Source organism: Lathyrus oleraceus, chromosome 1, assembly GCF_024323335.1.
Source record: "Lathyrus oleraceus cultivar Zhongwan6 chromosome 1, CAAS_Psat_ZW6_1.0, whole genome shotgun sequence".
NCBI classification, from domain to species: Eukaryota; Viridiplantae; Streptophyta; class Magnoliopsida; order Fabales; family Fabaceae; genus Lathyrus; species Lathyrus oleraceus.
The window spans coordinates 227,586,909-227,604,421 of NC_066579.1; positions in this window are offsets into that span (position 1 = coordinate 227,586,909).

The following is a 17,513-nucleotide window of genomic DNA, read 5'->3' on the forward strand; positions in this document are numbered from 1 at the left end:
CAAGAATTCCTCCTTTCTTCACCAAATGAGCATCAAACTCTGATTTCTTCAGATGAAAAGCTTCGGCTAAGACATGAGATCTCGGGATCTTCTCCAATCCACTGAAAGGTACTGTGTCAGATACGGGTATACCCAAGATATGGGCATACTCCTCCAACATGGGCATAAGCTGATAGTCGGGAAAAGTGAACCACCGATAAAAAGGGTCATAGAACTGAACCAAAACACTTCAAAGTCCTTTAACCACATCAGTAGATAATACGGACAAGAGCTTTTCCCATGACGTTGCTTGAAGTCCAAGGGATCTAATACAAAGAATGATAACTTCCTTAGCTCTTTCAAATCAGGACATCTGAAACTGTACTTCTTAGTGTTCCTTCGTCCATAATCCATGGTCTGAAAATATTGGAAAATAAGACCTTAGTTTCCTTGAAATTTATTTTTTTATGATGAATGTTATGATGCGCATGTATGCATGAATGTAACAATCACACACAAGGGTTCACACACAAGGAAAACACAAACAAAGGTCAAGGGATGGATCAAGTCATCATCAAGATCAATCATCCATTTTGGTGGATTATGGTTTTCACCTTATCAACACATAGTTCCATTGATATTGATGAGACTGATCGGATCAACCAAGAATCAAAGGGTATGTTGTGAGTCACGAGCATGGAGTCAGGTTAAGAACCATCCCAAAGGAGTGTATTAAGGCTAAAAACCTGTAGATCATGTTCTAAAAAGTTCCCAAAGCCTTGATCCCATCTATCGGATACTACAGGTTAGGATGACTGACTCATCAACCCATAGTATTCTCAAGAGAAACTCGTCTGAGTGTAGTATCGCGTAACAAATGTTATCAAGCCTACACTTGAACAGTGTCTGCACTACGTCCTAAATAGGCCAAGTTGGGTTGAAAGTTCTACGGTCCTCAGCTTCTCAGACCCCCAAAGTAGAGAAAGTAATGTCTATCCACAACTTACTCGTGTGACATCAATAACTCCAAATAGGTCTCCACTTAGTAGGGGATCTCATGTCAACTCTTTCAGGACTACTCCTTCAAAGTTAACATGACTATACCACCCTCATATCTTAGATTGCACTCGAGTTTGGGTTAGAACTTATCTCACCACATAGAGATCACCAAGCATAACAGATAGAGTATCACACAATAATATACAAACAAACAATCAAATATAAAAATATATGCACACAAAAAGTAGGATAAACCCACTAGGGACTACTCCTCAGCAGATTCACCACTTAATTTCTGTAGCGGTAAATTCATGACCATTAAGCTATGGATAAACTTGACATCGATAAAACTAGAGTCGCCACCGCGCTTTTATTGTTTCCAAAGGAAAAGGGAAAAATTACAAACAAAACCCAAATATAAGAAGTTTTCAAATCAAAATTAATAAAATGCCACATATTAATATAAGGGGGTTGGTTACACAGAGGGAATGTGTTAGCACCTAAAGTTTCCTAGGTACTCCTAGGGAGCCCTTTTTTTGTGTGCAAGTGATTTGGTCAAAATGATGTTTGATAAAATATAGAGTGGGGGGATAAGAAAAAAATTTATTAATTATATTTTTGTGTTTGATAAGACCTTTGGTCTTGTGCCTACATACCAATATAAAAATGAGGGATCAAAACCTTGTAGTTCATGGTAAAAATTTCAAAGGAAGTTGGTGCATTAATTTTAATCAAAGGTTCAATAAGAAGGCACAAAAGGCCAAAGTTTTGAATGGGGTTGTTAGTTCTTTTTGTCTTTTTGAAATTTAAGTCAATATGGTTAGATTCATTCACAAGTTTGATTTAAGAAAAGTTTGAAAATTCATTGGCATAAGGCCAAAGCTTCTAATCATTGAAACATGTCTAAGTTTGAAATCACAAGTAAAGAAGGTTTTTGAAAAGAGGGAGACATTTGTAAATTTAAGAAGTGGGAGGAGATGAAGGGACTATCCTAGACAAAAATTAAAAGTTGAGAGTTGAAAAGATCTTACCAATGGGATGCAATCCAACAGACAAGAATGTCATATAGAAACACATTTTCCTTTGGACTTTTAGCAGGCAACAAACATAAGCAATATCCAAGAAAATCAAAATAAAGGCCAGGGCATCAAATAAAAATAGCCAGAATATCCAAGCAAGCAACTTTAATAGCTAGCAGTCTTCAACTTCTTTCAATGCATCAGATGAAATATTCCTTGATCAACTCAGAACAATCACCAGACATCAATAATAATAACAGTATAACAAGTAATCACAAAGTCAAAGTGACAGATGAGTCAAAGTCCACTCAATATCTCTTGTATCAGATGAAAGGTACAAAAAAGGATAGCTCAGTCTCAGATAGTGGCATTGGCCAAGTCCTCAAAGCATCGAGAAGTTGCCTATCCTAATTCCAAAATTTCAGATCAGGTCCAACAGTCTTCCAACATATTTTTTAGGTTTTTTTTATTGTTATTAGGTGTTTTAAGGTCCTAAGACTACAAACAAAATCAAAACAAATCAAACAATATATACAATCATATGATATGGCTCAAGTGAGCAAAGTGAAAAGTACTGAAACATAAACAAGTTGCATGAAATGTAAATGGCAGATGAATGATAGATTGACTGAAATTTAAATTGCATTAAGTAAATGACTTGAAAGTAATAAAACAAAATGAATAAAAGTTATTCAAGTGTTAGCCAAATGTTAGTGATGAGTTTTAATTGGTTAAGTCATTCTTTGGAGAACACTCAACCATTCATTCACAAGTGTAAATCCTTGAACCAAGACATCATCCATGAGAAGGGGTCCAACTTGTATAATTCAACAAGTACGCCATTAACTCTCATGAAAGGAAAAAAGGTCAATTCATTACACAATTCCATGAAGAATGGGAGACTTACAATCTCACTTACTAGAATGTTATGCCTTCTTGATCAAATTTAGCTATATGTTAAGCAATCGTAATTGGACTTATGTAGAAGTCACAACTATCTGAGGCCGGGCAATAAAAATATAGGTGTTAATGCATGTTACAAATTTGGTACAAAGAACCAAACTCCTAAAACATACCACACACTAAAAGAAATGGGGGAATGACCTATCCCAGTCTGGCTCATGTTTATTCATCTGACACAAGGTCATTGATGAATCAACTAGTCATTAGACATGAAGAGATTTCATTGGCCAATCATGGATTGGGGAAGAATAAGGATGAAGATGAAGAGGGAAGGGGAAATAGAATCCAAATTGATCACAAGAGGAATTTCATCTAACCAATACTATCCATTCATTTTTGGGAGATGAAATGTACATCTCATCAATCCCCTAAATCCAATAGTATTGGTCAAACAAAAGTCAAATCAACCATGATCAAGGCCATACAAAAAGTCAAACATCACAAGACCATAAAAATGACTCAACATAATTTTTAAACAATTAAACAATTAAAAATCTAATTTAAAATGAGTTAAAATGCATTTTTAAATGGACAAAACCTCAAATCCCTTCAAAACATCAAATAAATGGCCAAGGTATCCAAAGTCAAATAAGGTCAAAGGACCTTAGACAAAAAAATTCATGATTTTTGGAAAGTCATAAGTATTTTAAAACAATTAAAAATCAGTCCAAAAACATTTAATTCAGAGAAAATATCAAAATTAATCCAAAAAATAATTTTAATTCAAAACATGAAAGTGGAAAATATTTAAATATTTTTGGTGAAAGTCCCATATTTTTTGGATTAAAAATGAAATTAATATGAATTAAACAAAATAAAAGGATTAAATGAAAAATCAAAAATAAAATAGAAATTCAAAAAAAACAACGGCCATCAGAGCTCCCTCATTAATTGAGGTGGCAGATCCGATGGCCACGCGCTAGAGTTAACCAAACACCTCAGTCAATGTTTGCACACCAATGGTAATCAGAAAGGAGGGTTGAGATTAAAACGTGGACATGAGATCAAAGGGTTGGAACATTTCCAACATATTACCGGAGCCCTAACTCCAGTTGTCTTCTCTGGTGGACCTCACTGGACTGGTCCGCCATCAACCACCACTAAAATAAAAAAAAGTGAGTACACTATTTTGAAGGAAAAATGCTCAGGAGCTCGAATCTGGCCTCAATTTCTTCCAACTCCAAGTATATTGAAAGATACAGGGATTTGAAATTTGAGGTGCATGATCTGAGTTGCTTCGATTTAACCTCAAAGTAACTCAATCTTGTTGCCTACATTGGTAGGACTTCAGCCAACCAAAAATTAATCAAAATAGTTAAGAATTGAGGGAGAATCGAAGAAGAGAAAATTGAGAAAATTCACCTTCTGTTTGGCAGTGATGAAGCTCGGTATGGATCTTAATTAGCTTGGCTTGCTTTTGATTGCTTGCAGGAAGTGAAAAGGAAACTCAAATGGCTTGGACTCTTGGAATTTCAACTTCAAAACGGAAGTGAATTTGAAACTCGGTTTTCAAATGAAAACCTTCAATATTATCCTTTAATGGAGGTGAGGATGTCTTCAGATCAAAGCTTGGGTCAGGGGTCCTTGATTCTGACCAAGAGGACATGTATATATAGGGTTTTGCATTGCTTTTCACACACTTTCCAAATTTATCAAAAATAGCAACCTTGGTTGCATAGATGCATGGGCATGTACAAGGCCCATTAAATGATTCCAAAAGGTCCAACATTTTGTGCTAATAAACTTGAAATGATATCATGTGATCATGCATTATGGAAATGGAAATTGGACAAAGATGTTACCAAATGAAGCCATGTGAAGAACCTGTGCGCAAGTCTCTCAATTCTTGTTCAAATGAAGTGATATTAGATGTTTTGGAAATGTGACATCATGGGGAACAACTTTTATGTTGAACATTTTTTCATTTGGAGCTTGGATCATGATGAACTTTGAGGTGTAAGTTTTAGAAATCAAACATGATTGAAAATTTTCTAAGTCCCAAGTCAAATAACCGCTTCTTCCATCTTGACAAACAAGCTTAAAACTCTTGATAAATTCTTGATCAAATGATAAATAATGAACATGGGTATCCATATATGATTCTTAGAACCAATGTGAATCATTGTTGGATTGATCTCTTGCACTAAGGGTCTCAAACCCTAGTTGTTAACTTGTTGGGGCAGAGATGAACACACACACACACACACACACACACACCTATATAGAAACAAAGACATACATAGACATATTTTTGGTATTTTGGTTAGTAAACCAAAGAAAACAAAGTATGATACAATCAAATATTCTTGGTGATCTCTCCCAATGCAAACCCAATGACTGAGGGGTAAGGAGGATGCCAAGGTGTGATCCCAAAGTCAATGCAAATGATGAGATAGCATGAGGGATCTTAGGGTCAAAATTGGGATCTTACACCCATATCTCCTAAAGTTATGGAAGATGTTTCAGTAGGTAAGAGAGCAGAAGTTCCTGCAGTTGATCTGGTTAGTGCTCCAACTTGTCAGTCTGGTGAATCCAGAAGGTTGAAGACTAATTATGATGATGAGGTACTTCGTTTAATCTAGAGAAGTTAGTTCAACATTATGGAGCAGTTTCTCCAAACGCCGTCGAAGATTTATGTGTTGTCATTATTGATGAATTATGAAGCACATAGAGAGGTTTTGTAAAAAGTGTTGGAACAAGCATATGTAGATAATGATGTTACCGTGAATCAGTTCGACCACATTGTTGCCAATATTACCTCCTGTAACAACCTGAGCTTTTGTGATGAAGAACTTCCCGAGGAAGGTAGAAATCACAACTTGGCACTCCACATTTCAATAAATTGCAAAGAGGGTGTTTTGTCCAATATGTTGGTTGTATTGGTTCATCATTGAATAAGTTGCCCAAGTTAACTCTAGCAAGATTGTCTTATCAAGGCGCCTCTATGAGGTACAGTGGCATGGTTGTTAAAGCGTTTAACGGTTCCTAAATAATTGTCATTGGAGAGGTGGACCTTCTAGTTAAGATAGGTCCGAGTGATTTCCAAATTACTTTTCAATTAATGGACATTCACCTGGCCTATAGTTGTTTGTTGGGAAGGCCATGGATCCATGAGGTTGGGGCTGTGACGTTTACTTTACACCAGAAGCTGAAATTTGTTAAGAACGGCAAGCTTGTCGTTATTGGTGGGGAGAAAGCGCTTTTAGTAAGCCATTTGTCATCCTTCACCTATGTGGAAGCAGAAGAGGAAGTTGGAACATCGTTCCAAGCTTCGTCTATTGCTGATGAACTGAAAAAGACTGGGGCATCCATGTCATGCAAAAGAGATTATTCAGGCTGGCAGCACCGACAAGTGGGGTCGCGTTGTAGAGGTTATTGAGAACAGGGACATGGCCGGTCTAGTATTTTAGCAAGGTCCATTCAACGTAAATGTCAAGGCTATGCAAGAAGTTTTCCACAGTGGAGGGTTCATTCACAAGGATGATCAACACTCAGCTGCAATTATTGAAGGCAGTGGTGAAGATGAAACTTGTGCCTACTTTGTGACACACGGCCAGACTTGCAACAATTGGATTGTTGTAGATGTTCCTGTTGTTATGCACTATTCAAAATAATTTGTTTTATTGTTAAAGAAAAATCCTTCTCATATGCCAAAGGGAGAAGTGAAACATTGTTGGGAATTTCAATATTATCATCAATAAAAAATACAATTTTATTCATCCACGTCTGTGGTGTTTGTTTTACTTTTTTCTTTTTCTGAAAATGGTAATCACAAAAAACATAAATAAATAATAAGTTTCCCACATCTGCATAATATTTGTTTACACTCCATTTCTCTAAAATCAAAATATCAAATTATTATGCAGGTTGGTTCTCAAACCCATTGAATGTAATGATCCTACTCCCTCTTCAAACTTTGATTTCCTTGTGTTTGAAGCTGAGGAAGAGAATGATGATGAAGAAGTGTCTGATGAGTTATCCTGTTTGCTTGAGCACGGGGAAAGAACCATTCAGCCATTTGATCAGCATATTGAATTAATCAACTTGGGTTCCGAAGATGATGTGAAGAAAGTCAAGATTGGGTCTCAACTTTGTCCAGAGGTTAAGAAGGGGTTGGTTGATCTTCTCCGTGAATATTCTGATGTGTTTGCTTGGTTATCAAGATATGCCAGGTTTGGATTCTGATATTGTGGAGCATAAATTTCCTTTGAAGCCATAATGTCCTTCGGTCAAGCAGAAATTGAGAAGAACATATCTTGATTTGGTAGTGAAGATTAAGAAGGGATTGCAGAAGCAGATTGATAATGGTTTCCTTGTTACCTCCGAGTATCTGTAGTGGGTGGCCAATATTGTGCCTGTTCCTAAGAAGGAGGGAAAAGTCTAGATGTGTGTTGATTATAGAGATTTGAATAAAGCCATTCTGAAAGATGATTTTCCTCTGCCACACATTGATATGTTGGTAGACAACACAGCTAAATTCAAAGTCTTTTCATTTATGAACGGACTTTCCGATTATAATCAAATCAAGATGGCACCTAAAGATATGGCGAAGACCACATTCATTACACCTTGGGGAACATTCTGTTATCAAGTGATGCCTTTCGATTTAAAGAATGTTGGTGCCATAAGTCCATGAAGGTTCCTTTGGTACTCATTCCAATGGACATGTTATGGCAAAGATGTTGTGAGCAGGTTACTATTGGCTGACAATGGAATCTGACTATTGCAAGTTTGTGAAGAAATTCCATAGGTGTCAAATATATGTAGATAAGATTCACGTTCCTACGACACTGTTGAACGTCATTTCCTCTCCATGGCCCTTCTCCATGTGGGGAATTGACATGATTCACATGATTGAGCCCAAAGCTTCAAACGACATCGTTTTATTTTGGTGGCTATTGACTACTTCATAAAATGGGTTGAAGCAGCATCGTATGCATATGTGACCAAGCAGGTTGTGGTCCGATTTATCTAGAATCAGATTATATGTCGTTATGGTGTGCCAAGCAAGATCATTACTGATAATGGATCGAACTTTAATAATAACATGGTGGAAGCTCTTTGCAAAGACTTCAATATTGCACATCAAAATTCTTCTCCATACAAACCCAAGATGAACGGGGTTGTTGAAGCTGCGAATAAGAACATTAAGAAGATCATTTAAAAGATGGTTGACGTACAAAGATTGGCATGAAATGCTCCCGTTTTCTTTGCATGGGTACCGTACATTCGTCCGCACTTCAACAAGGGCAACTCCTTTCTCTCTTGTTTATGGCATGGAAGTTATGCTTCCCGTGGAGGTTGAGATCCCCTCATTACGTGTATTGATGGAGGCCAAGTTGACTGAAGCTTAATGGTGTCACACCAGGTTTGACCATCTCAATTTGATTGAAGAGAAGAGATTGACTGCCATGTGTCATGGTCAGTTATATCAACAAAGAATGAAGAAAGCTTTTGATACGAAGGTCAAGCCTCGTGTGTTTCGAGAAGGTAACCTCATGCTCAAGAAGATTATATCTTTCAAAATTGATGTTATGGGCAAATGGACTCCTAATTATGAAGGCCCATATGTTGTTAAGAGAGCCTTCTCAGGTGGTGCGTTGATTCTTACAACTATGGATGGTGAAGAGTTCACGCGTCCTGTGAACGCCGATGCAGTCAAGAAATACTTCGCCTAAAAAAGAAAAGAGCAGCTCTCTAAGTTGAAAACTCGAAAGGGTGGCTTAGGAAAAAATGAGCGTCTTGGTGGATTGAAACCCAAAAGGGCGATCCAAGCAAAAGTTAGAGACATAAAACAGGAAATTTATCTTGGTAGATTGAGTACCTCACCTTGGGGCAATCTAGGCAAAAAAAAGATAGATTATGGCAAGTAACTGCATTCGGTTGGTCTTGATCTCTGAAGCATTGTTGAACAGTCATTTGATTCTGATTTATCATTCACAACCGGAGACAAAAGTACAGTGGATTTCAAAGTTGATAGGGAGAGTAGTGATCATTGTATTCAATGTAGCCTTTTTCCATGTAAATAACCATTTTTAAACTTTGTAAAGTTCCATGGAGTCCCGCTATTTGTGGACTACCATTCTATTAAATAAAGTTGAGCTTTTATCCAATTGTTTCTTTTTCTTATTTGTTTCTGTTGTAAAATTGAATTTTCATGATGTTAAGTTTTGAAATAAATTAATCAATGAATAAGTATTTTCTGAAATAATAAGACATTCACTTTAAGAACAATCGATTTCAAAAGGGAATGTCAACGGCAATCTAAGAATAGTAACGTCTTGATGTGTGAAGCATTATTGGTCTTCCCCGAGCAATTGTTTGATAACTTTATCCTCCACAGCAGTTCATTGTTCATCCTCAGCATGGTTGATGAGTTGCTTCCTAGGCAACTTATCATCCCCGGTAGTGTTGATGGGTTGATCCCTAAACAATTCATCATTCATCTCTAGTATAGTTGATGTGTTGTTCTCTTTGTAGTTTATTTTGTCCCCAACTGAGGACTTGTGATCTTCATTTACATCTTTGTATGAACCTTGGACCTATGAGGAACCTTTATTTGGTTTTCAGATCCCCAGCGCCTTTATTTGTGCGTTGCATAGCCTTGACAATTTCTCCCCTATGTGAGTCTGCAGATCCGTTTGATATTTTGGTGCCATGGAATTGGTTTATTTCTCAATCTCAAAGAAGATTCTGATGACTATTGTTGCTGATGTTGTATTCTCGTGTGGCCTTTAATTTGTCCTGGCAGATTGTTGAATCCCAGCAAAGCTCCACAGAGATGTTTGTGGGTGAAATCCCCAATAGATCGTCCGATTTTCCCCACTCAGAGTTTTACCTCATGTTGTGACTTGAGACCCCAGCTGAGTTCCATCTTATGATAGAAGATTTCTTCCTTCATGCAGTATTTGATTCTGAGCAATATTGATGTCGTCCTCTACAGGGTTGTCTCTCATTTGATATGGTGTTGACTTAAAATTCCGTCACAGTGGTGACTTGTTGCTTTAAAGAGTACATATACTTCATATCGGATATGGATCATCAACAGATCTCCCTTTATCCTCAGCATTTTAGGTCGAATGCATGTTCTTCATGCCCCATCCAGAGTTGGACTTTGATTTAGATTGATATATCTTCCAGCTCCCTTGAACCATGGCTATGTGCCATCCCCGGGATTTGAATTTATTTTGAGTTAGGATTTATATCATTGATGATTTATTTTCATTCATAGCAGGTTCTCCATTTGGTGTTCCCATCTTGTTAAGATTAGTCGAGTATCTAGTTGTGATGATTCAGATCATTATTTGTATCCTTTATGATCATTTTGTCAGCATAATCATATACATATTCATGCATATACATACGTAAACATAACATCAGATATTTCATTATGCATTGTTATCACATTGACCATTCTTCTGATCCCCTGCTTTGGTGATATCATCTCCCCATGCAGATTTTGGTGTGTTTATCCTTCTTTCAATTGTAGAGTGTCAGCCCCTTAAGTAGAAAGAGTTTATCATTTCTTCTTCCCCACTGAGTTGTTTCCTCGTGGATGATTATTATTTATGTTTCCTCCCTAGTTCATTATCTGGATGGTACCACTCCCCTTGAGTTATATTCTCATTGGGTTGAGTCTTGTTTGACAATTTCTTTCTACTTCTTACCTAGATAGATCTTTTGGTCCCCAAGAGTATATTACCCAGTAACAGGTAATATCCTTCTTGATGATTGAGTACTTTACCTATGTTAATTTACCCAATAACTGGTAAAAGGTAATTTACTTCTTTGTTTTTCTCCAGCGGATTCTTTTTTTTTCGTTTCCCCAATAAGTCTATCCTCGATATGTTCATCTTAACCGATGACGGATATTCTTTCTATTCGGTATTCTACCCGGTAAAAGGTAGTTGTAATTCCTTCTTTCCCCAGAGAGTTTATCCTTGATATGTTCACTTTAACCGGTGACAGATACTCTCTCTTTGGTATTCTACCTAGTAAACGGTAGTTGTAATTCTTATTGTTCCTCGGCAGTCTATCCTTGATATGTTCATCTTAACCGGTGACAGATATTCTTCCCTTTGAGTTTATCCTTGATATGTTCACTTTAACTGGTGACGGATACTCTCTCCTTGGTCTTCTACCCAGTAAAAAGGTAGTTGTAAATCCTATTTGGTCTCTTTTTCCCAGTAGGCTATTCTTATCCAGTAACCGGTAATGAATATCCCTCTTTTTCCGCAGCGAGTCATCCTTGATACGTTTACCCTAATCGGTAATGGATGTCCCTCTGTCCGAGTATATTATCTTCTTACCCAATAACCGGTGGTAGATAATATATCTCTTTTACTCCTGTGCTGAAGTTCTTCTTCTCCAGTTGAGTTTGGATTCATATTTCTTTGTGAAATCGAATTTCCTTTTGGTGTTTAGGTACTTTAGCTTTGTTTTGATTTACACTTTTCCCCAACGGGTGTTTCTTGCTGTATTGGTGTTATCACGGTGCATGCAGATTCTTTTTCCCTCAGTCCGAGTCTTTCCATTGATTTATTTTCATGGAAATCCCCTCGTGTCTCCAGAAGTTTTCAAGTCGCAGCCTGGCCTACGCATAGCCTTTATCCCAGAGTCTCAGTATCCCTAGTGAATGTTCCTTACGGAATGCATTGTGCTCCTGCGGACTTTTAGTCTCTCCGAATTCTTTTCCTTTGTGGAAATATATTCCCCACAAATATTATTTTTGCATTCATATCATATGCATCATGAGGTCTCTTAGGGACCAAAATTTTCTTCTAGATGTTTTTATTTAAGTCCATTCTGCTAAGTTGATACGAAGATTTTAACCTTCACATCCTTAGCTCGAATATCCTTAAATAGGGGCAGCTGTAAGACCCCAATTTTGACCCTAAGATCCCTCATGCTATCTCACCATTTGCATTAACTTTGGGATCACACCTTGGTATCCTCCCCCCCCCCCCTCATTCATTGGATTTGCATTATGAGAGATCACCAAGCACTTTTTGATTATATCATACTTTGTTTTTGTTTGTTCACTAACCAAAATACCAAAAGTATGCCTAGTATAGTTTCATTTCTTTTGTAGGTAGTGTGTGTGTCCACCTATGCCTCATCAGGCTCATATCTAGGGTTTGAGACCCTCGGTGCAAGATATCAATCAAGAAAAGGTTCACATTGGTTCTAAGTATCATATATGAATCCCCATGCTCTTTAATTGTCATTTTGATCAAGAATTCATCAAGAGTTTGAAGCTTGTTTGCCTTGGAAGCCCTAATTAATCTAGGTATCTTGTGTGACTTCCTCAAGCATATACGATCCTCCATAATCCCCGAAGATCAAAAGAACTTCAAATTTGCAAGTTGGTTCAAAGAGGTTGATCGGAAAAGTCAACTGGTCAAATCTAGGGTTCCCTAGACCCTATCTCCTACATTTTTTGTCATATGAAAATATTCCAAGATAAACGTTACTCTTTATGACATTCCAAACAACTTTTATATTTGGCATCAAGATCTAATTTTTCTTGGAAAGTCATTTTTTATGGTAAAAGATTATAGGTCATTTTGTATGTGCCCTAGATAGAGGATAAACTTCCAAGAATCATAACTTGCTCCTTTTTTATGATATGAAGGAAGGCCATCCAAGTTTCTTGATTAATTTCAAGATGTCTTCTCCAACCTTTCTTCTTTGAGAGAGATAAAGTTTCACTTGCAAGGGCATGTACCAAGAGGAAACATTATAGGTCATTTTTGGGCCATCATCATTGAACAAGAAATTTTCTTCAACTTCTAAAATCCATAACTCCTTCAGGAAAGATTCAAATGGTGTCAAATTTGTGACCCAATTGAATAGGAATGAAATAGCTACAACTTTAGAGAAGTAACCATTTTCATTTGAAACTCATAGCAAAAGTTATTCAAGGTGGAAAAATGGTCATTTAACTTTTAACTTAGAAATTTTTCAACCATGTTTGATTCCTCCAACTTCCACGTCAAAATTCATCATGATCCAAGCTCCAAATGGAGCATTTTTTAGTGACTTGCGCATGGGTGTAATGCATGGCCCCATTTGGTAAGATTCCATGATAAATTTCCATTTCACTAATGCATGACTTTATGTTATTGTTTCAGGTTGGTTTGCACATGAGTTTGGACCTTTTGACATCATTTAATGGGCTTTGTACACACACATGCAAGTATGCATGAGAGCATTGCTATTTTTGGACTTTTTTTATGGAAGTGTGTGAAAAGAAACCCTCATGCTATAAATACAAGTACCTTGAGCTCATAAATGGATCCCTCTTGCCCAAGTTTTGCACTACTTCATCCCCAATCTCCATTAAAGGATAAACTTGAAGATTTCTTTTGAAATTGAGTTTGAACTCTCATTCTGTTTTGGAATTAAAACTCCAAGAATCCAAGCTTCTTAATCATTCATTTCATCTCCTACAAGTGTATAAAGGCAAGACCAATAAAATTGAGATCAAGATCGAGCTTCCTCACTGCAAACAGAAGGTGAATTTTTGTGAAACTTTTCTTCTTTGATTCTCCATTATTTCGCTTGATTTTTGGTTGGTTGAAGTTCTACCAAAGCAGGCAATAAGATTGAGTTGTTTTGAGGTCAAATCGAAGCAACTTAGTTCATACTCCTCAATTTTCAATTCCATGTATCTTTCAATATACTTAGAATTGGAGAGTTTTGAGGTCAGATTTGGATTCCTAACAATTTTCTCTTCAAATTAGTGTATGCATTTTTTATTTTGGTGAAGGTTGATGGTGGGCCAATCTGGTGAGGTCCACCGGAGAAGATAACCGGAGCCCTAGCTCCGGTGGTGTGTTGGCACCCTCCCATCCCTTTGATCATGTTTAAATGTTTTAATCATGGCCCTTGGTTTGCATGACCATGTTTGCAGCGCGTTTGGCTAGTGTGTTTGGTGGACACCGCACGCGTGGCCATCAGATTTGTCACCTCAATTAATGAGGGAGATCTGATGGCCCATGTTTTTTTCCATTTTATTTTTAATTATGATTTTATTTTAAATACCTCTATTTTATTTAATTCATATGAATTTCATTTTTGATCCAAAAAATATGGGACTTTCACCGAAAATCTTTAAATATTTTCCTCTTCCATATTTTGAATTAAAATATTTTTTTTGGATTAATTTTGATATTATTTTGTGAATTAAATTATTTTTGACTTGTTTTTAAATAGTTTAAAATACTTCTAACTTTCCAAAAATAATGAAATTTTTTGCCTAAGGTCCTTTGACCTTATTTGACCTAGGATAAACATGAATGGATAATATGATCAGATGAAATTTCTCCTATGATTAATTTGGGTTTCTATTTCCCATTCCCTCTTCATCTTCATCTCTATTCTTCCCCAATCCCCTGTTGACCAGTGAATTCTCTTCATGTCTATTGCTAGTTGATTCATCAATGACTTTGTGTCGGATGAATCAACATGAGTCGGACTGAGATAGGTCCTTCCCACTTTATTTTTGTGTGTGGTATATTTTAGGAGATTGGTTATTTGTACCAAGTCTCTAACATGCATTAACACCAATATCTTTATTTCCCGGCCTCAGATAGTTGTGACTTCTACATAAGTCCAATTATGATTGCTTAACATAGAGTTAAATTTGTCCCAAAAGGCATATCATTCTTGTAAGTGAGGTTGTAAGTCTCCCATTCTTCATGAAATTGTGTGAAGACTTGACCTTTTTTCCGTTCATGAGAGCTAGTGGCATACTTTTTGATTCATCCAAGTTGGAGCCCTTCTCATTGATGATGTCTTAGTTCATGTCTTCATGCTTGTGAATGGATGGTTGAGTGTTCTCCAAGGAATGACTTGAACAATTAAAATTATTCACTAACATTTGACTAACCTTTTATTGACCTTGATTTACTTTCAAGTCATTTACGTAATGCAATTTAAAATTCAGTACCCTTATTATTCATTGCCATTTTACATTTCATGCAAGATGTTTATGTTTCAGTCATTTTCACATTGCTCACTTGAGCCATATTTTGTGATTGTATATATTGTGTGCTTTTGATTTTTGTTCTGCTTGTGGTCTTAGGACCTTAAAATACTTAATAAACAACAAAAACCTAAAAAATATCTTGGTGGACTGTTGGACTTGATCTGAACTTTTAGATTTAGAATAGGCAACCTTCTTATGCTTTGAGGACTTGGCCAATGCCACTATTTGAGACTGAGCTATCCTCAATTGTGCCTTTCCTCTGATGTAAACCTTGGGTGCTCCTAGTTGATCTGTCACTTTGTCTTTGTGCTTGATTATTGTATTGTTATTATTGTTTATGTCTGATGATTGCTTCTATGAGTTTGTCATAAGGAATACTTCATTTGATACATTGGGAGCCATTGAAGACTTCTAGCTATTGGAGTGCTTGCTTGGGTGTTATGGCTATCTTTATTTGATGCCTTGGTCTTTATATTAATTGCTTGGATGTTGCTTATGCTTATTACTTTCTCAAAAAGTCCAAAGGAAATGGGTTTCTATCTGACATTCTTATCTTGTGGATTGCATCCCATTGGTCAGACCTTTTAAACTCTTAACTTTTAATTTTTGTCTAGGATAGTCTCTTCATCTCCCTCCCACTTCTTCAATTTCAAAATATCTCCCTCTTTTCAAAAACCTTCTTTGTTTGTGATTTCAAATTTAGACATGTTTTAACGATTAGAAACTTTCGCCTTATGCCATTGACTTTCAAAACATTTTCTTAATCAAATTTGTGAATAAACTTAACCATATTGACTTTAATTTCAAAAGACAAAAAAAAAATAACTAACTACCTCATTCAATTCTTTGGCCTTTTGTGTCCTTTTCCTTTAAAACCTTTGTTAAAATCAATCCACCAATTTCTTTGAAATTTTTACCATGAACAACGGGGTTTTGATCCCTCATTTTTATGTTGGTATGTAGGCATAAGACCGAAAGTCTTGTCAAACACAAAATATAATTAATGAATTCTTTTCTCATCCCCTCACTCTATATTTTTATCAAACATTTTTTTTACCAAAACACTTACACACAAAAAAGAGCTCCCTAGGAGTACCTAGGGAACTTTGGATGCTAATACCTTCCCTCTGTGTAACCAACCCCCTTACCTGTAATCTCTGGAATTTTATTAGTTTTGATTTGAAAACTTCTTATATTTGGGTTTTTTTCGTACTTTTCCTTTTTTTTCCTTTGGAAACAATAAAAGCGTGGTGGCGGCTCTGGTTTTATTGACGTCGAGTTAACCAATAACTCGTTGGTCATGAATTTACTGCTATAATAAGAAATTCACTCTTACTTCTTCTTACATATACTCCATGTTCAGATTTGCACTTCACAAATTCCTTCTCCCTTAGAAATCCATCTATCTTCTTGTTCCAAGCTCTTGGAGCTTGTTTAAGTTCATACGAGGCTTTATACAACGTGTACACCTTTCTTTCTTCGCCATGTTTCACAAACCCAGATGGTTGTGCAACATAAACTTCTTCTTCTAAGGGGCCATTCAAGAATTCACATTTCACATCCATCTGACACGTCTTCCAGTTGCTCATGTTTGTTAGACCAATAACCAACCTGATTGTTTCGATCCTAGCAACAGGTGCAAAAACTTCATCGAAGTCAATTCCTTCTTTTTGAAGAAATCCTTTCGCCACAAGTCTCGCCTTGTGCCGAGTCACTTTTCCTATGGGATTCAACTTCACCTTGTATACCCACTGCCTTCTTATCTTGGGGAAATTGAACAAGTGACCAAGTGTTATTGACTTCGATTGACTTCAGCTCTTCGTCCATTGTTTTAATCCACTTTGAATCTTTCAATGCCTCAGCTGCATTGACAGGTTCGACATCTGCGTAGAAAGCATAATGTACCATCTCACACTCTTCATTGACCATATCATCTGATGTAATCACAAATTCTTGCAACCTTGTAGGCATGTGTCTTTCTCTTTGAGGTCTGATTGGGCCTGCTTCACCTCTAACTTCTTCCTGTCAAACTTCTCTTTCGACTTCACTAGCCAGTTCATCATAAAAGATTCTCACTGAATCTTTTTTAACATTCTCAGTCCAATCCCACTCCTTAAGCTCATCTATGATCACATCCCTATTGATCACCACTTGCTTATTCACTGGGTCGAACAACTTGTATCCTCCAGTTGAATGATATCCTATCAGGATCACCTGATTCGACTTGTCATCAAGTTTTCTTCTCGACTAATCTGGCACATGTATATGTGTTATAGATCCAAATATTTTCATATGACTCAAGCTAGGCTTGACACCCGACTAACATTCTTCTGGTGTGATTCCTTCTAGCTTCTTCGTCGGACATCTGTTCAGGATATATGTCGCAGTCGACATAGCTTCTCCCCATAATTCTTTGGGTAGATGCTTGTCTTTCAACATACTTCTAACCATATTCATGATGGTTCTATTCTTCCTTTCTGCGACTCCAATCTGCTGTGGAGTGTAGGGTGGCACCACCTCATGCATAATTCCTTCTTTCACACATAATGCGTCGAATTCTT